This window comes from Paroedura picta, chromosome 7 (genome assembly GCF_049243985.1).
Source record: "Paroedura picta isolate Pp20150507F chromosome 7, Ppicta_v3.0, whole genome shotgun sequence".
Taxonomy (NCBI): Eukaryota; Metazoa; Chordata; class Lepidosauria; order Squamata; family Gekkonidae; genus Paroedura; species Paroedura picta.
Genome location: NC_135375.1, coordinates 44326495 through 44347492, shown reverse-complemented (window position 1 = coordinate 44347492; position 20998 = coordinate 44326495). Strand labels below are relative to the sequence as shown.

General features: G+C 42.1%; 1 long non-coding RNA gene across 1 annotated transcript in view; it reads left to right on the top strand.

Moving 5' to 3' along the window:
- Window positions 1-398: 398 nt before the first annotated feature.
- Window positions 399-20998, top strand: part of LOC143841772 (uncharacterized) — a 67475-nt gene continuing 46875 nt past the window's right edge. The window contains exons 1-2 of the long non-coding RNA XR_013232809.1: window positions 399-665; window positions 1144-1243. This is a non-coding gene — a long non-coding RNA (uncharacterized LOC143841772). The remainder of the gene's footprint in view (window positions 666-1143; window positions 1244-20998) is intronic.

Here is a 20998-nt window from a genome sequence, read left to right as displayed (position 1 = left end):
ATGGAGAATTAACGAGCCCAGAATAACACAGCCTTGCAGAAGAGCAATTAACAAAGGAACTACAAACTATTATGACATTTTTTACATTAGTACATGCTTTCTCAGCCAGGGTTTTGTGACACCCTGGGGTTTCTTGACATCGCTGGAGGGGTTTCCTGAATTAGTGGGAATTAGTTAAATTTTAAGAAATTTTTAAAATTTGTTGAACATTTATCAGGTGATATGACCATATAAGGTCATGTCAACCCCCAGCAGCCAATGATGGACCTGGAGAGCATGGGAAGGGGAGAGGCCCCAGGTGGGCATGGACACAGTCATGCTTCCCAACCATATTCTGTATGATCATACCACTTGTGGGGTTTCTTGAAGCCTGAAGAATGTTTCAGGGGTTTCTCGATGGTTAAAAAAAAGTTGAGAATGGCTGTATTAGTATAGATCATATGCAGAATTCCTGGCATGAAAGCATTAAAGCCAGGGAGGTGTTTGCCCTGGCCCACTGAGATTCAAGAGTAGTAGCAATAAGGAGATGGAGTTGTCTAAGATGTATTTTCCTCCCCAGCAGGCTTTTGCTTCCAGCTGCTAAGGGATAGAGATGGAGGAGTTGGTGGCTGTAATCATGCTTATCTGTCTAGATCTGAATTTGACTGGTTGAAAGAGTTTTAATTGTGAGTCAAAGAGTGTTGTTCACTGGTTCAACTGTATATGTGGGTGTATATGAGACAGTGAGAAGAAGAATGGGAGGTTCCCTTGCCCAGGGTTATGGGGCATGTTTTATTACCCCCTCCCCCCAAAAAAACCCTTTAAAAACTCAAAAAGATGGAGAACATCTTGGGGATGGAGACCCAGCAGTAACTTGCATTTGAGAGGCCATTTCCAGACTTTTACATAAGCTGCTGAAGGGACACCACAAAGTGGTGAAGCACCAGTGGTGAAGGGACACCGCAAAGACTTGTCACCCTTCCCACCCCAGTCAACCACTTCCTGCATCAGTCTCTTTTATGGTATTCAGCAGCCTTGGGAGGTGCCCCTACCCCCATGGGTACCCACAGGGAGGTGACTGTTTCTGTCTCTCCATATGGAGTGGCCTATTTCCAGCCTGCTGCCTCCTTCCCTGAAACTTGCTGTCTCATCTTGCCTCCTCAGGTAGAAAGCAGCTTTACCCTCCTCTTTCCTTGCTGCCTCATTCCAATGCAGGGAATAAAGGAGAACAGTGGCATCTTGACACACCTTGGTGCAGGGAAGGGTAAGTGGACACTTCTCCAGGGCATTGGGGGGGGTGTAGTAAATGTCATTTGCTGCCAGGGCACCTGTGGCCATTCCTGTCACCAGCTCTTCTGTCACTTGCCTTATCTAACTTCAGAAACTTTCTTCTGCATTAGTACCATTATTGTGTATCAGCCTTCTTCCTGCATTGGGCATTGTCCCTGACTCAGCCAAGGGTTGTTGCAGCCCAAACAGTTGAAAATTTTGGAGTTAAAAATTTCTAATGGCTTAGTTCAGTGTATGTCCAGGGACTCTTCAGTGGTTCAGGGAACAAGGCAAATAGGGGCAGATTGTTTGTTCCTAAAGACCATTGTTGGCAAGCATGGTAGGCTAAGTATATATTTGGGTTTCTAGACAATGAAGAATAACTCTACACATAAATATTTGTGAAAGCAATCTCCACAGGATGAGGTGCAATAATACCAAGCTGTTCTGTCATCACCACTTCCACCTGACCTTCTGATTCCTGCCCTCTTTCAGTCCAATAGAACTCCTAGAAAGTGTTTATGAGCAAAAGATACATAAGCATGTCTCATGTGAATGATACTCAAAGGTTTAGCTCAATGTCCATGGCACAGAAGAACTGGATCATGGCATTAGTGCAGGAAAAGGAAGGGCTGGCCTTCATCCCTCATCCCATTTTCCTGATCTAAGTTGTTCCTTTAATAGAAAAAAATACTGGTGGTTGTATTTCCTCAAAATGGCAAACTGCATGTGTGGAATAGGCTGCCTAAGGAGGTGGTGAGCTCCCCCTCACTGGCAGTCCAAAGGTTGGATACACACTTTTCTTGGATGCTTTAGGATGCTTAGGGCTGATCCTGCGTTGAGCAGGGGGTTGGACTAGATGGCCTGTATGTCCCCTTCCAACTCTATGATTCTATGAACTGAGAAAGTAACATGAGGAAAAGGTTTAAGCCCATCTCCTCCAGTGCCCCGGCTGTCTAATCCAATCCCTTCCATGCCTACTTTAAAGTCAATGAATTGTCCTGATCATGAATTACCCATATCATAAAAGGTTTGACATTCAATGTACAAGTGTAGGATATATACTGGTGACTTTAAATTTTAAAATCTCCGCTTGACTGAAAATTCTAGCAAACATACAGACTTGGTTGTACACAAAAACAATTGCAGCTAGGACAAGACCTTTTTCTAGTTAGTTGCCACCATTCTTGGTGGAGATATTATTACATTATAATCTAGTACCAAAATCATGCTTTAAAAAAAAAAGTCTCTAGAAGATTTACCTTGATCAAAATACCAAGATTATTAAGAGTTCTGATTTTGCCAGAATAAATGATAAAGCATAGCGAATATAGAACCTTGGAAACCAAGCTTCTGATGAATAACGGTAGTCAACAGGGGTGATTCTTCACAGTTTATACGAATGGTGGAACATATACTTTTGATTGATTTCATCCCAACTGCAATTATTTCAAGTAATTTTACAAGGGCAGATATGAGAGTTGTGTCATTATCCAGTTCTGATGGAATTTTGCAGTAAGAGAAATTAACTCCTTGGGAAGTAATAGCTTCAGAATGTAAGTTATTCTCTCTTTTTTGAGCAGGCATGACAGGGAGCTGATAATTTAAGATGATCAAAGAATGAGGATGAGAGGCACATGCAGACACACGAGAGCTAGCTAATAATATGTGCTTCCTGGAAGAAATTAATGCTGATAGTGAGATGCCAGTAATGATGGCAAAGCCCTAATGCTGGGTAGGATTTTCCCCCAGCCTTCTCAACTCCATGCTACTATATGTGATGATTTACTGGAGTAGGAAGAGGAGAGAGCAACTATTCTGGAGGAAAAGAGGGACTACCTTTCTGAAATAAAGCCTTGGCAGTCACAGTACCGTGAAGGACAAACCCATTCTATAGCTTGAAATGAAACTGCATGCATTTTAAGGGAGTCAAGTGCTGACAAAAATATGCACTGAATTACTGCATAACCCTTTCACAGGTGAGGTTTACAGTACTTTTAAACAGGAAGAGCACTACCAAGGAAAATAAGAAGAAAATCTGGGGGTTTTGTACCCTGCTTTTTACTACCTGAAGGAGTCTCAAAGCGGCTTACACTTGCTTTCCTTTCCTCTTCCCATAACTGGCACTTTGTAAGGTAGGTGGGACAGAGATAGGTGACTGGCTACATGTGAAGGGGAGGAGTGGGGAATCAAATCCAGTTCTCCAGATTAGAGGATGCTGCTCTCAACCGCTACTACAAGCTGGCTCTCATTAGGTGAAAATTGATACCAAGCTACTGAATGTATAAGAAGTGTGTATGTCATTATTACCTCTTGATTACACTCCAGTATTCAACTACCTCGTGATGGAAACAAACAGATCCATCAGCACAAAGATCACATGTTAAGCCTTGAAAGAGGAACCAGGGCCATTTATATTGTCACAGTCACACTCTCTAAAATCTCACTTTATCTCCTGGTCACTGTCCCTCTTGTATTCTGATTTTTGCCCTTGGGGGCTGCCTTATTTAGATTTTATTAGTGTGAGTTGCTGCAGTTGTCATTTGCTCAGGGGTCATCCTTTTCCCTCCATCAACAGCCATTAGAGGCTCATCTTATCTCTGCGGTGCATGTATATAAGTGTATTAAGATAACATGCAGTGCCTATCAAGCCATTTCACACAGCTACTGAAATACCATTGTGAACTGTTGATAACCTATTGAAGTCCAGCTAGGTTTTCCTATTATATGTCCACCACACACACTCGCTTGCTGCTGAAAGTGATGGAGGACAAGCTATTGCAAAATCTATGGATGAAGCATGCAGCTGAGGGAGCACAGCATTGAGCAATGTGTAGATGTGTGAGAGAGAGGAGGAGGAGAAGGAGGAGGGACAGGGAAGGACGGAGGAGAATATAATGTTGCAAACAATTTATGAGAATACAATATAATCTTACCCTTCCTGCTTTTACATTCAGTCATTTATTGTGTAGGTGTATTGTATATAAATAAAGCAAGGGGGGGGGATAGGGTGTTGCAAAGGTTTTTTCACATGTGAATTGGTTGAGCAAGATCTTATATGAGCAACAGGTTAATCTGGTGCTACCAGCTGCACCTTCTTTCTCCTTGGACCCTCCTTGCATCAACCTCTTGTACTCATCTGCCTACTGTGTCCAGACCAGCAGGTTGCCCTTTTCTAAATCACTCTTTCTCTGCTTCAGTTCAGCCTCCTATAATTCTGTGTGGGTCTGTATCCATGGCATGTGACTGTTGGACTTTCAGTTGCTCTTCTAGCCTGTATTCTCTTCCCAACGACCCATTTATTTTTGCATCTTTTGCATCTTGTGTTAATTTTCAGTATATACGACAACCGAAAGCCAGTTCCTTATCCTGAAGCGAGGGGCTACATCCATGCCTGTGTATGTACAGCTCTTACGATGAAATTCGGCATGATTCTCCTTCCATCTCCTAAGTATTTACCATAATAACTTCTATACTGCCTTTAAACAGCACCCACAGTAGCTCTCTCTCCATATTTGAGAGAAATATGCTGCAAAATTCGACCTTCTCTAAATAAATACATGCTCTGACTTTCTGCCAGAACCTAGAGTAATGGTTCAATCAACTGTATAATTTTTAATTAGCAATATTTTACTGTGTTTATAAATTATATGACTGCAAATCACCTTGAATGCTTTGTAAAAGAAAACAAAAGAGTAGGATATAAACCTCTCAAAGAAATCTCTTACAGAAAAATGGTTTAGATCAGTGGTAGTCAACCTGTGGTCCTCCAGATGTCCATGGACTACAATTCCCATGAGCCTCTGCCAGTGTTTGCTGGCAGGGGTTCATGGAAATTGTAATTCATGGACATCTGGAGGACCACAGGTTGACTACCCCTGGTTTAGATGACAGCATAAATTTCATCATTAACAACTTGAGATATGCAAATGATCCCACATAGCTGGCAGAAAATAGTGACTTGAAATACCTACTGGTGAAGGTTAAAGCAGAAAGTGCTAAAAGCAGGATTACACCTGAACAGGAAAAGCTGAAGGTAGCAGGAAAAAAGGAAGACCCAACTGAGGTTTATTTTCTCAACAAAGGAAGTCACAGTCCTCATTTCCAAGACTTGATCAATGTTGTTAATGATAGGATGTTTTGGAGGTCATTAATCCACAGGACCACCATTGTTCAGAAGAGACTTGATGGCTGTTAACACACAAACATAGATGTAACCACTATCTTACTGTATTCATAATTAACTTGCATCTCAACTATGCTACAAAATCAATAGATGTCTACATTCACTGAACAGCACAAAAACATAATTTTATTTACATTCTTCTCTTCCACCAAGAAGTCCAGTTCTTCTCAGAACAACCCCATGAAGTAGGTCAGGTGAGCCCATGATTTGTTCCAGTGTCCTTCATAGCTAAGTTGGAATATAAACATATCTAGAGTCATATGCTCTCTTCACCTAATACCAAGAATATACATATGTCAATGAGTTGGCTATGGCTGATATGCATAACAATAGGATTCTGTCAAGTGAGATAGCTATCTCTCATTTGAGTCCCATTCAAATTATTAAACTTAAAATAATTACCATTAGGTACTCTGGCTGCAGACAAACTACATTGTGGTTAGAGTTGCCTGCAAAATTTGCCTGGAGATTTGGGAGTGGTACTGGTAGATGGGGCAACTGAGGAGGAACTTCACCTGGAAACTATAGTATACCATAGTGCTTGACCTAGTCTGCACACAATAGATAATGCACTTTCAATGCACTTTCGAAGTAGATTTTCCTGTTCCGCACAGGAAAATCCAGCTGCCAAAGCACATTGAAAGTGCATTATCCTGTGTGTGCAGACTAGGCCCTTGGCTTCTGAGGCTGCTTTTTTCTTCAGAGAAGCTGGCCTAAGTAGTGTGGAGCTCACTTGGAATTCTTAAAGAACTTCAGGGGCCAAGTGAAGGTTGGCAGCCCTAGGAAAAGTACCAGGTCCTGGCCACAGAAACACCAGAACTTTTTGCATTCCACATGAAAGTCATTCATATAGGGGGCGATGTGGGGCCCACACCCTCTCCTTAATTTTTTTTCATTACATTTCTTGTAGTATTCATTACATTTTTGTACTACGCTTTTAGGAGGTCACAATCCATTTATTGGCTTTAAAGGTACCACTGGACACCTTTAATTGGCGGTGAAACAAATCTCTGCTTTATTCATTGCTTCACCTTATCTTTTCAATGCTTTATCAAAACAGAACACCTTTAATTGAACAAAAAGAGGGAACTTTTCCTGCAAAGCACTCACCCTGACTGGCAAATTTAGCATTGAGAGCCTATGAGGCAAATTTTCTTCACAGAAGAAACAAGAACTATCAAAATATAAGTACTTATCTGGGAGAAACATACATCTTCATGGGCAGCTGCCAATTCAGTTACTCTCCTGTACAGAGAAGAGAAAGTTTATTCTCTCTGGCGAAGAGAATCTTTGTTTCTGCTTGATAACCATGTAGTAACAATAGTGTGGGAAAGGAGAACAAATGAAAAATTAGCTACTTGTGGAGGGGGGAGGAAATCATTGTGTTTTACTTCTGAGGTCAGCACAGAACTGTAAATCAGAAGGCTTTTCTCATTGTTCAGCTGCTTTGTAAGCCATAAAATAATAACCTATCCAAAAGTTAAATTGCTTGTACAGAAACAATTAAACTGCAATTATGTTCCTGAATGAGTTTGAGAGGATGTGCTGCAGTTTGCCTTATGGATGCTCTCCAACCTTGAACATGATGATGCACTGCCTCAGCCTCCTGGCTGATATTTTCTGATACTTCTGTACCCTTGCTTTCTCTCTAGATATATAAAATATTGATTCCGGTTGCTGATAGACTTAAGCCTGTTTTCAAGTGTCATTCTTGGAAGATAAGAATTTATTGTATTCTGGAGTACTTCTGGGCACATCCAAATAGGGTGCTTGCAGGTCACTGAATACTGGATATTCATGAATATGTGAATCAGGTTACATAGTGCTTTTGCCAAATAACCACAACCAATCCTATGCCCAAATCATGATTTTCATGCTTGAACACTGATAACTTAGATATTAGAAATTAACTATCTACTGGCATCCTATCCTTGTTCTGAAAAGTTCGAGAAAGTGTACATGAGGCTATCCTCACAAAACCTAGATGAGGTATTTTGGAATGAAGCTCAAAGTACACACACCATGGTACATCGGTGATTAGATTTAGAAGAAGAAGAGTTCATTCTTATATGCTGCTTTTCTCTACCCAAAGCAGTCTCAAAACAGCTTACATTCGCCTTCCCTTTCCTCTCCCCACAACAGACACCCTGTGAGGTAGGTGAGGCTGAGACTGCCCTGATATTACTGCTTGGTCAGAACAGCTTTATCAGTGCCATGGCAAGCCCAAGGTCACCCAGCTGGTTGCATGTGGGGGAGTGTGGCTTGCCAGATTAGAAGTCCACACCTGGTAGCCACAGGGATGGTTTACTGCCTTGTGAACCCCTGGAGGAATAGCCATTTGCCAATTGACTGTCCCCTGGTCCAAGGGGTATGGAGAATCACTACCTTGCAGCTTTATCTGGGACTCTAAGTGGGATGTTTTTAAAAATTACACCATCAAAAACATTAACAATTTTTTAAAATCCGGTTGCACATTTTTAATTATCAGATGTGGGAGTCAGTAGTGTCAATGATTAACAACTTTGCACTACCAGTTACTGATAGCATCTTGAAATGACTCGCATGTTTAAACAAGGAACTCTTTGGCCAGTAACTCTTTAAAAGATTTCATAAGGCTATAGGTCTGAAAATATTTTAGATACGTATGAAGGTTAAAAGGCATATTTTGAAATAAACGGTTTAAGAAACAAAGATAAGCTTTTCCATCTACTGAATGCTAAGTCAGAAACTTTTTCAATATAAATCATATTTCCCACCCCCTGCCCCCTTCTTGGTACTTTCCTAGGTTTTTTGTATGCTTCCTGGAATCCTTAAAAAGGGCGTAGAGTGAATTAAATTACTTCCATTTTGCACCCGTATCGCTGAAATTATGCCAGGAATCTCTTTCCAAAATATTCAAAAATTGAATCCTCTGTTATATGATCAGTTATTCACTGTTCACCATCAGGAACTTGCTTGACATTTTTCTCTCTGCCAAAAACGATTCAGAGGGTTGTCGTAACACATATCCCTGAAATAATCTTCCAAAATTACTGTTAGTAACTTATCCTTGAGATAAAAGTTAACAATTTCTTCATCTGTGCTGCCTTTGTTTATCTTTGAAATTTAAGATTTTAAAGGAAATATCCCATATTGCATTTTTTTAAAAGAGGGGAGTGGTTTTAGCATGCAACAGTACAGGTCATGCTTCAATGCCTGCTTTGATGACAATTGACTATGTATCTGTGTTCATCCTTCATAGAGGTGATGCTAGTTTGTATATGCATAATGCATTTGAAGGTCTCCATTGCCATTCCTTTTATCAAAGAGCATTTGGCTGTGTATATGACAGCTGCCATCCATGCTTATAATTCATCTGATCAGAGAATCCTTGGAGTAAAAGACTTCTCCTTTCTCTTCCTCTGAGCAGTCAACACATTTACTACAAGCAACAGTATTGCATTCTTGTCAGATGGGCATGAATATGCACAGAGAGGGGAGAGTAATCATCCCTAATTTCCCAGCTCTGCATTAGTTCCATACTTGATACAATCAGTGTTGTATTGTGTAGATTGAAATTCAGTTGCTAAATGTTATCATGTGATTCCTTTATTGAACTGAGTTGAAGATGCTGCACATAAATAAAAGCAGGGAAATCTCTTGGGTATTGGAAAGGATACTAAAAGCTGGCAATCTGCACTTGCTTTATGCACAAGTGTTTGTGACTACCAAAAAATTACAACAATAGGGTAAGGAGTTGCATAGCATGGTTAAGCAAGCTGGCAGCCTAGGTAGAGGTCATCACCCAAATCCTAGGTCAAGTGATAGAGATGAAAACAGGACCATAAAACAATTTTTTTGTGTGGGAGTAAGACTTCAGAAGTGGGAGTCCAAAGGTACATTTTCCAGGCATGCATACAATGTGATATCTCTATGATAAAGTGTACATTTTCTAAGTAACAAAGTGTGATCCACAAACTCTAAAGAATAGGGACGGGCATGAACTCTATTCTTGAAGTTCAGTTCATGGTTCAAAGTTGAGCCACAAATCAACCCACAAACTGATATGGTAGTTCATGAGCTGAATCCGTTCATATTGGTTCATGAGCCATTTAAAGTTTAAGTCACTGCATGTTGCTCCTTGTAGCTTTGCACAGAGTGCAGAAAGCAGGAATTTCCAAACATCTGAGATCAGGTGTTTGGTTTAAATTGTTCTGAGCCATTTAAACCCTGACTTCTGCTTCCCATGAAAAGCTGTGGGGAGTAGAAAGCTTGGGGCAGTTTAAACAGTTGAACAGAGGGGAGCAATTTTTTATGAAAAGCAGAGAGCAAATTGCATCAAAAATTTGTGAAAGTTCATGGCAGTTCTTTAGTTTGTGAACATTGCAAACCATGAACTGGACAAATTTGATGATCTCTAGCTCATCAGCTGGTTTGTGTGCATCCCTGGTAGTAATGTTTGTCAACAATCCATTTCATTCTATAGGTGAGAAACCAGGGCTTGGCGAGAGTTGCTTGCTAAGGACCAGCTAATGACTTCCTTGCAACTGAGTAGGTATGTCAGCTTCAGTCTTCCAAATGTAAGTCTATGAAGTGGATCTCTTCAATGATTGCTATTGATGCTATATGTAGCACAGCTGTATCTCTGAAGGCTTTTGTCATCCAGTTAGATAGTAGATATCCTGAATGGTGAATATAGAAGTCACATTTTACAATGGAATTACTGGGGACAATCAAAAAGTGTACCAAAACTACGTATCTGTCAAATTCTACTATAACTATGCTGATACAAATCCTGCAATGTATATCTAGATGGTTAGAATGCCTATAATCTCATATCGGTGCTTGTGATTTCCCTTTGGAATTTTAGTCCCTAGCTCTAATGTGAGAAAAGGGCATTGTGTTTTAACTTTTAAGAATGTAATGAGGAGGTGGCACTGAACTTTGAGATAATGAGAGATGGGAATTCATTAAGAGGGTTGGCAAGGATTGTGATGCCAGCTGCTAAAATACTACCAAATGGTCTCCTTCCGCACACATAGACTTCCATGTCACATATGGCAGAACAGTTGCCAAAGTCTCAGTGCCCATTAGTTGTGGAATAGCTCAGTATCTTGGGATGTAATCCCTATCCTATTGGAGCCAATTACAACATTTGGGTTGATTTTAATGGATTGTGATCGCACCAACGGTCACTTGACTGTTTTGCTTCAATGAAGACTTCCATCTCTAAAAGCAGCCACTGGATTCTTTGTCTGTAGGTTAATGTCACACATAGTGCTAGATTAAACCAAATGGTGATAGTATACTGAATACTATTCCCAGGTTTCATTTATCTTTGCCCAATATGCCTAGCTCTTCCTTCTATGTGTCCTCTTAAGTAGGGTTTCTTTTTATTACTATCAAGTTGTGGCCAACTTATGGTGACCCTGTAGGATTTTAAAGGCAAGAGACACCCGGAGGTGTTTTGTATTCCCTGCCTCTGCATAGTGACCCTAGACTTCATTGATGGTCTGCCATCCAAGTACTAACCAAGGCCACTAACCAACTAACCAAGGTACTAACTAATTGTGCTTAGCTTCTAAAATATGATGAAATCAGGCTAGTCTTGGCAATCCAGTTCAGAGTGATTTAAGCAGTCAGGTGGCCATTTTTCATGACAACTAGCAGTTCATTTTATGACACATTAATGTGTTTCAGCACACAAGTTGGGAATCACAGTTATTCCCTATGTCTATCACACATGTTCTTAGTTCAAAATGCTACCAGAGCCTTTGGAAGAAGTTATTTACCACAGCTGTATTCTGGGATACATGTTCTTCCTTCTATGCTGACAGAGATGTCTATATGAAAGGATGGAATTAGAACCCTTCTGTAAACCTGCTGAGGCTTTTGAGAAACATATATGACAGAAATGAAAAGCAGATGACAATCATTACATGCACAGGATTTCTTTCAAATTAATGGCATGTGAAAAAGGGTTTCCAGCATCTTTTCTATGCTCATTGGAAAGGCAGGATGCTGAGTGTTTCCTTCACCCATTATGGAATTTCTGCTGTCAACAGAAACACTACTATATCCCCTGCAGCACTTCCATAAATCATTTCCTGACTTAAGGCCCATGGACTTTCTATGGCAGCCAGAAGGAATAAAACCCATTTTTCAAGAAAAGCTGCTGGAGAGATAAGAGTACTCGTGCAGCGAATCAGCTTCAATTTGCAGAGCACTTCTAGACAAAGAGATGAGATCTACAAATCACATCCCTCTTTCTTTGATACCTACTCAAGTTTAGCAATGAAATCAGCCCTGTGATTAGCCAGCTGATGTTGGCTTTTTTTTCCTTTAAAAAATATCCTAATTGGAGAGGCTAGGTTGTGTAAAGATAGATGTTGATTTGTTTGTATCTGTGCTGCCTTGCTCTTTGTTGTCATATGCCTGCAGTTATACCTGCTGAGCACCATTTGTCACTACAAACCTAACTTAGTAAGGCCACACGAAAATAAATGACTCATTACAGCCTGTCATAAAGAATGATGCCAGGGGTAAAGCCACGGGCCCTTACAAGAGAATGAAGCAGGTTAGATTAATCCTGTGGTAGAGGAAGAGGTAGGTAGAAGATATAGCAGATCTCATTCTTTGTGTTCAGTTATGTATGGATTTGGACTTACTTAAAAGAGAAATCAGAACCCACTGTTGAGTTAAATGCACAGTACATTGACATTTATATTTTCAATACTGTGAACCAGCTTCCCATGTTTTCCCCCAAAAAAGTGTAAGTAGCAGCCAGAGCTTTCAGGACTCGGGGGGGGGGTGTTTGATTCCCCAAGACCACCACTGTGAGGGGATTGGTCGCTTGCATTGATAGACAACCCAAGAAGTGGAGGGAAACCAGTGGGTTGACCATACTTCCAGCTTCTTCACTGCTTTGTTGGGAAGGGAAAAGTTATTACAAGATAGCATGAAAAGGCAGGAGGAGTCTCCTGTCAGGAAGAGCCCATCACACTTTTACAAGCAGGAGGCGGCACTCATTGTCCACCTCCATGCGGAAATGGTCAGAGTCACACAACCCCTGTCCATCTCCCAGAACAGGTCATATACAAGGGCAACCAAGGCTGTTTCAGCCCCATAAGCATTCCTGAAACCAGACAGGAATGGCTCAAAACAATCTGCTTCATTCAGGAATCCCTCAGATATTCCAGCCACTATTTATGCAATCACCTTGCAATAGAACATTATCCTTAAGACTGGATAGCCTCATGTGGCATTAGAAGTGGAGAAATCACTGCTTGCTTCAAGATAGGGACAATGATCTTGTCTACCAAGGTTGCATGTACTTTCTCTCAGACCCATTTTACCAGTCTCCTCCTGGCTGATTCAAGCAACCAAGAATGGCATGGGTCATAGAAGCTGGTGGTAGTTCTTGAACTTCCAAGAATGCTGTCCACATCCTCAGACTGGGCAAGTTGGCATCCTGGACAGATGGGCATCCTGGAACTATCTGATCTTGTCACTGATAATGTATTATTCAAGGCAGAATGGATGTAAGAGATTTTATCCTCAAGGTACTTGGGAAAATAAAATAATTGCCATGGGCTGTAAAAAGCCCACCTCTTGCTGGAAACCAGAATACAACAAACCCCTGCCCATCCAGAAGAGTTCTGCAGCTCAACATTGTGCAGATGTTGGCAGAGAAAGATTTTTCTTTGCCACCTTTACCACCACAGAGTATGCTTTAAAAGGTGCTCTGACATTTGCTTTGTTGGATTCAACCTGAACCTGTCTCCACTGCCACTCTAGCAATCTCCCTTGTCTATTTTATTCTGTCTTTAGTAAACAAAAGGCTTGCCTGGGTTCTTAGACCTGAGAGAGGGCACCTAGAAACTATTGTGTCAATTGCCCAGGTTAAGTCTTCATTGAAGCAGGGCATTGACAGGAGCATCACTTGGGTGTATCAGGCTACAAAGGTGGATCATCTTAATCAATTCTCCACCACTGCAGAGCTTTGGCAGCCCTGTAAGTCTAAACCCCAGCAAGTAATGATCTGTTGCTGACAAGGGGGTCAGAATCAATCCCCCCACCTTCAGATCAACTTCTTTCTGCCCAAAGCAAATGACTAGATCAAGAATGTGCACTGCACTGTGCACAGAGCCTGATATTACCTGAGACAGGCTCATAGTTCTCATGAAGACCATGAAATCCTAAGCCAAACCTGACAAGGTTGCGTGAATATTGACATCTCCCAAAACAGTCAGCCTAGGAATTTTCAGCACCACCCCCAAGACCACCTCCCCCAACTCAGGCAGGGAGTCCGTTCTGCAACAGGGAGGAGGAGGAGAATACTTACATATTTGATGCAAAATAAATCAGCATCGGAATTGAGAAGACCATGGAGTACAATAGCAGATTATATTGGCTAATAAAAAAGTCAGATGAAAAGAAAGAATTGATGTTTAGACTATATATGTAAACTCCAGGAAAAATGCAAACTCTGGAAAAAAATGCTGTATGTTGCATCTGATATTAGGGTGATGTAAAAGACCAAGATATGTATTGTCAAATGCCAGTTTTAGGCTTTTTTAAATGGTAGTTTTGTAATATGTAATAGGTAGTATTTCTTTCTTTCCTGAATAAAAAAAAATTGTATTACAAGAAGAAGAGTTGGTTTTTATACTCTGCCTTTTTACTACCCAAAGGAGTCTCATAGTGACTTACAATTGCCTATTCTTCCTCTCCCCACAACAGAGATCCCGTGAGGTAGGTGAAGCTGAGAAAGCTCTGAGAGAACTGTGACTAACCCCAGGTCACCCAGCTGGCTGCATGTGGAGGAGTGGGTAATCAAACCTGGCTTTCCAGATTAGAGTCTGCTGCTCTTAAGCACTATACAGACTGGTTCTCAATACTCCAGTAGAATCCCAGTCCTGTCATGCACTCCTGAGGCTAGACACGCATTTTGAAAACTGATAGACTCCTGGGCAGGGCATTAAGCCAGAGCTCTACAGGCCTGATAAACTGCCACTACAACTCTCCCACCCCAGGCCTATTGCTGATGCATCACCCAATATATAGAGGGCCTAATTCAGAGAAGTTACCTCCTCTCCACTGTCCTACCCACGTCTCAGTGATACATGCCAGGTCACCTGTGTCATTCAAATCCTGTGTGTCTGTAACTGATCTGGCATTTAAAAGCATCAGCAGAAGAAGACTTGGTTCTCATACTCCACTTTTCACTACCCAAAGGAGTCTCAAAGCAGCTTCCAATCACCTTCCCTTCCTCTCCTCACAACAGACACCCTGTCAGGTAGGTGAGGCTAAGTGAGCTCTGATAGGACTGCTCTGTGAGAACAGCATTATCAGGACTGTGACTGGACCAAGATCACCCATCTGGCTGCATGTGGAGGAGGAGCAGGGAATCAAACCCAGTTGACCAGATTAGAAGCTACCTCTCTTAACCACTACACCAGTTATGTGATACCTTTATTTATACAACTGAGAGACTACATATACAAGACTATATGCAAGGATTCTGTACATTCACCTGTGGAGCTGATGCTTTGGATGCTGGGGTGGAGAGTAGAGTAAATTTAGAAGGGAACTGATGTTCAAAATCTTTGAAGCATATCAATACAATCGCCAAAGCAAAGCTCTCTTTTACAAATCGTCTAATATAATTTACTTCTGGATTCAAAATGGTTGGTCTGTATGACACAAACATTCTGCCAATACAGACCTGATTCACTTTGACAGGTCTTCTGTATCACTGGCGAGCCTTGCTGATCACACCATACAATGATGTAATTGCCACAATGCCTCCCTAGACAATTTAGGACTAAGCTAACTGAACTACTCAGAATTAAATGTGCTGTTTGAAAGGACAGATGTATTTGCATAGTGCCTTTAGTCAATAGGGGGGAAGTGCCATATACATGGCTGATGATCTGCAATCTATTCAATCAGACCTATTCAGAAATGTGACATTTGCAACCTTGAAGTGCAGCCACTGGGTGGGGAGATGCATGAAGCCTTTTTTGGCCAAGTTCAAATGAAAAGGTTAATTTTGTATTTATTATAGATGTGCTAATCTGTGAAGATTTTCAAAGATGAAAAGAAAACTGTTCACCTCGTCATTTCCCATTCTATTCTGTACAGGTTGTTAACTCTGTCACACACTTTAAATTGGAGGAAAGGGATCATTCATGTCTAACACCAAGTACTGAAGGTCCAGTTATGAGGTCAGAGATTAAGTGATAAAAAAGATTCAGCATGTGGAGGATCTAGTAGAAAAATGAGGCAAAGAAATGACTGGGCCAGTATTTCCATAAACTAGTTCAATTTTTAAATTGAACTCATTATTTTAGCCACTATTTTTGCTAATATATGCAATATATAATTGATTATATATATCATAGGGGATTGTGTCTCTTTGGCACAGTCATTTGCATATCCATTTGAAAATGATTGGCAGATATCTGTGATTATGTGCATGAATTTGCAGAAGAAAAGCTTTCTCAGAACAATTCTGAAAAGGAAAAAAAAAAGCTAAACTAGGTGTAACATCTAGTTGTGGCCACCATGGGGACTTGGAAACTCAATGCCAATGTAACTTCATGATTCCCTTTCACAAGTACTCTTTGACACATGGACTCTCTAACTTGAATTTAGTATACATACCCAGAACTGTAACCAGTTTAGAGGAATTTACACTCAGTGTTAGAAGGAAATCTCTTCTTACTTCCATGGCCTGCCTACCTATTAAGGGTAGCAGAACATGTGATTTAGGAATCTTTACCTGTCCAGTTTAGAACAAGCTTCAGAATTTATTTAGGGAAATATACTGGATTCATATGGAAATGGATCTAGAAAATCAGTCTCTTCCCTCTGGAATTGGGAAGCAATAACCATCTCAGCAGACTAAGGATAGGTAAACTCCTCCCCTTTCACAAGCCTTTCTGGAGAGCCTATAGTCTTTGGCTGTATCAAGTGAGGCGTCACATCAAATTGCCCACCATTAGGGAGCTTAGGTCCTTTTTCACATGTTGTGGGAAATAAATCCAATATCATACCTGGTCAGAGAAATGGCTGCAATGATCAAAAGGTGACACCGTGACTCATGTCCAAAATTCAGCACCCTGAGCTGCCCTGGACACTGATTGTTATACATTCAGAATAACACACCCAAATTAAGTTGTAATCCAATTGATCACTCTGTACATCTGCTTGATAAACATTGTCCAATTAGCTCAAGACATATTAGCATCCTTCTAGTTCCATTTAGGGGTTTTTCCCTGTACAAACAAGCTGCCAGTCGCTTTGCAGATATCTTAGGCTGCTTCAGGGTCACTGCAGCACATCTTTAGTCTGTACACTCTCAATTTCTCTAATGGCAGGACACTTTAAAAGAGAGAAAACCAGTGATGGTCACACCATCAGCAAGTTATCATAGTTCCGCTGTATACTACATTGGTCAAGCCACACCTGGAGTACTGTGTGCAGTTCTGGAGGCCTCACTACAAAAAGGATGTGGTCAAAATTGAGAGGGTGCAGAGGAGAGCAATGAGGATGATCTGAGGCTGGAAGACCAAACCCTATGTGGAAAGGCTGAGGGACTTGGGAATGTTCATCTTGGAGAAGAGGAGGGGACATGGTTGCTGTCTTTAGGTATTTGAAAGGTTATCACTTGGCAGCAGAGGATAGGACCCACAGTTAATTGGTGTAAACCATGTGTAGAACAGTACAGGTACTGTGACAAGAAACACAATAACCCATGGTATTATATAAAATTCTGCATTGTGAATATTAGCAAAAATGGTGGCTAAAATAAAAACTTCAACTAGCACACTAAAAATTATCAAAAGATCTTGTTTTGTAGACATGATCTAGTTTTTATTTGTACTTATAAATGGCTTGACTATTGAAACCAAATATGGGAAACGTCTATGGCTTCTTGTGGAGCATTAAGGATATGAGATTTAAAATCTGAACCAGAGTAGTTCAGCAATGGAATCGGTTGCCTAAGGATGTAGTGAGCCCCCCTTCACTGGTAGTCTTTATGCAGCAGCTGGATGTATACTTCGAATAAACTCAGACCACTGTAAACCAGTTCCTCCCAGTACCAGTACCTACCTAGAGATTACTCAGCAAGGTACTATGAATGATATTATAGAAGCTGCTGAGAAATCCAGCCGAACTAGCAGGGTCACTTTCTCTCTATCTCATTCTTGGTAAAGGTTATCAACCAAGTTGTGAACAGCTGCCAAGGATCTTCACAGTGTGACCATGCACAATAAAGAGGATTAATTTTCATAAGAATCCTGCATACAGAATATCTTCCAGTCTATAATGTAATAATTCTGTGTATTTGTGTGTGTTTTTCTCTGAAGCACAAAACAGCAAGTATCACAAGCATTTGTTAAATACCTGTCCAGTTGTAATTTGCTAGAAATGAGTTCCTCAGGGGCATATAGGCTGGAACGATTCTGTTTCAAAATGGCCTTGTTTATTTCATGTAACTGTTTTTCTTTGTTTCTAGCAGTTATATCTTCATTTTCACTGTGCACATGTTTGCTGAAAACATATCCCAGAGAAATTCCTTTTATTGCTTACATTTTTGAGACAGCTGCTAGGCAAGAGGCACAACATGTAATTGTCTTCTTTTAAAACTCTGTCCTTTTTATGTTTTATATCAGAAGAACTTCCATTCAATTCCCTTCTAAAGGTGCCTTCCTTTCTGAATTTTGTTTTATAGGATTGGATCCAAAGAAACAGCAGCTCAGCCAAAAGGCACCATGTATTTGGCACAAGGGGGAGAATATGTAATATCTGTGGATTTCCTCCTGCTATTCCCAAGACGATCCCCAATTGCCTGAAAAAGCTTTGTAGGTGATTAGGGGGGGGGGGGAGCTACAGAACATGGATAGTTTGGCTCAGAATGCAAAATATAAGTATACTAAAGGCAAAGCCTATTCCTTCCTTCCTTCCTTCCCATGATTTACAGCAAGTTGCCAGCCCCCAGGAAGGCTACAGTGCTGGTGGGGATTCTAGCACCCATTGTTTCCCTGGGTACAACAAGCTTTGCCTCTAAAGGTAAAGGTAAAGGTGCAAGTACCGAGTCATGTCTGACCCTTGGGGTGACGCCCTCTAGCGATTTCCTGGCAGACTCAATACGGGGTGGTTTGCCAGTGCCTTCCCCAGTCATTACCGTTTACCCCCCAGCATGGGTACTCATTTTACTGACCTCAGAAGGATGGAAGGCTGAGTCAGCCTTGAGCCGGCTGCTGGGATTGAACTCCCAGACTCATGTACAGACAGCTTCAGACTGCATGTCTGCTGCCTTACAGCTCTGTGCCACAAGAGGCTCTGCGCTTTGCCTTTAGTGAAGTTAATAAAATTTAAATTACCATAATCCACATAACATTGTTTGAATGCTTTAATTGTTGGGCAATCACAACAAGGCTGTATGTTACTACTAGGGGTGAAGGTGGTTTCCATGTGGAAAGGGAAGGTCAACATCTTCCCATTCCCACCCACAACTGCATAATTTTCCCTGCTATAATTGCCTGTGATGGCTACCTCCAAAGCATTCCTCCCTTCTCAGATTGTAAGTTGCAAAGCTCACATGATTTACTCATGAGTAAAAATTCCAAGGGCAGAGGCTTTTCCTGGGCACCCTGGGTCCCAGAGGGCCTGCGAGAGGTGATTTCTAAAAGCATGCAGAAATCACCAGAAAGCATGCAGGGGTTGCCCCAGCTCCCCTCCATGTCCACTGAGATTAAAGAGGCCAGAAGGCCAGGGCAACTTACTGGCAGCAGGGCATGCCCTGGCTTCTCTTCCTCCCAGCAAACCTCTGAAACTGGCAGGAAGTTGGAGAGCGGATCCCTTATTAGGCTTTCCTAGCTGAGAGCTCCCTCCTAATCGAAACTAAACTACCAGGGCAGACCATTCCTGTCTGAGGCCCATCACTTACTCATGAGTAAACATTCCCAGGGCAGAGACATTTCCATGGCTCCCTGGATCCCAAAGCTCCAGCAGGAGGCCATTTCTGGGCCTTCTGCAGCCTCCCACTTCCAGAAGGTGCACAGAGGCTGCCCCATCTGCCTTGCATGTCCTCTGAGTTAAAAGAGGCCATGGGAAATTACTGGCAGCAGGCCATGCTCTGAGGCTGGTTCCCCAGCAAACTTCTGAAACTGACAGGAAATTGAAGGTAGAGAGCTGAACTCTTATTCAGCCCATCCTGGCTGAGGGCTGCCTTCTGATTTGGTCTGAACTACTGGGGCTGGCCATTCCTTGATGAGCACAAATCAGATAGCAGGTAAGCTGTCAGTTTGGATGTTATAAGGTTTACTGATATAGACATTGTTATATATGTTTTAAGTATATATTTGTGTGTGTGTGTGTTTCACTTTGCTATTCATTCCAGAACTGTAATCAAGTTTTGTAATCAAGTTCTGGGTCTGAAACTTAGCCCCCATTCAGAAAAGCTCTGTTGACACGGCTACCAAATAATTCCTGCAAACAACATAATTTGTTGCCTTTTGATATCATGTCCTCAAACTCAAGGATTCATGATTGTATTATTATATTTACACCACACCACCTGCCTCCCTTAGGCATTCCATGTTTTTTTTTTGTTCCTCCAGCCTGATGCTCCTCTTGTCTTCTGTTTATGCAAGATTGGTATCCATTGTCTATGAACAGGGCTGATCATTTCTGCTCTGTTGGGATTTTAAAGTCTTCATCCCCTCAACAGACAAGAAAGAGCGGCCGCGGCTCGGCGCGGCCGCCATTGACGCTGCAGGGGCGCCCGGCTTGCGACGCAGCTCCCGATGGTGTCATCGGGCCGCGCCAGTGCGCGGCTGGTGAAGGGCGGGGTGCACGGCCTTAAGTAGGCCGTACGCACGCGCACCTGTCCTCTTCGCGTCTGGCTGCCTGCGGGAACAGACACCCTCCTTCCTCTCCCTGTTTTTGGAACAGTAATGTCGCAGCCGCGGTTATGCTAGGCAGGGAGCCTGTTGGCAGGAAGCCTGCCTGCGTGCAGGACTCCCTGAGTTGGGGGTCTCATTAAAGAGACCGGCAGTACCCGGACGCGGCCTACCCAGCTGGGAGTCCAGGGGCCCGGGGCCAAACGGCAAGGGGACACCAATGGAGGCAGACGACCTTTGGGTCCCTTGTGGCCGCTTCCTTGGATTCCGCGGCGGAAGGCGTCCCATCCTCCCGGCTGGGAGTGAGGCGTGGAGCCGGAGCGCCGTGGATTAAAGTTGTACAGCCGGACGGCTGCTGGGGTATCAGGCTCCCTTTACCTGCATAAGGCCAACCCCACGTTGGGGGGGGGGGGGTTGTTTGTTAATAAAAGGCTGTGGCCAAGTTATTTGCCAAGAAAATCGGAGTCGTGTCATTGCTGGAGAAGTCGCCACCTGCCAGTCAACATTTATTACTGCTCAGTGGATGAAGATGGGAAAGCCTCTCAGCATTTCTCCCAATAAGGAAAGCAAACCGAAGGAACAAAGAGAAAACAAATTTTCTCTTAGAAACTGTGATATTCACAGGCATGCTGGAAGGCCCATGAACCACTTAAGTTGCATTAAAATCTAA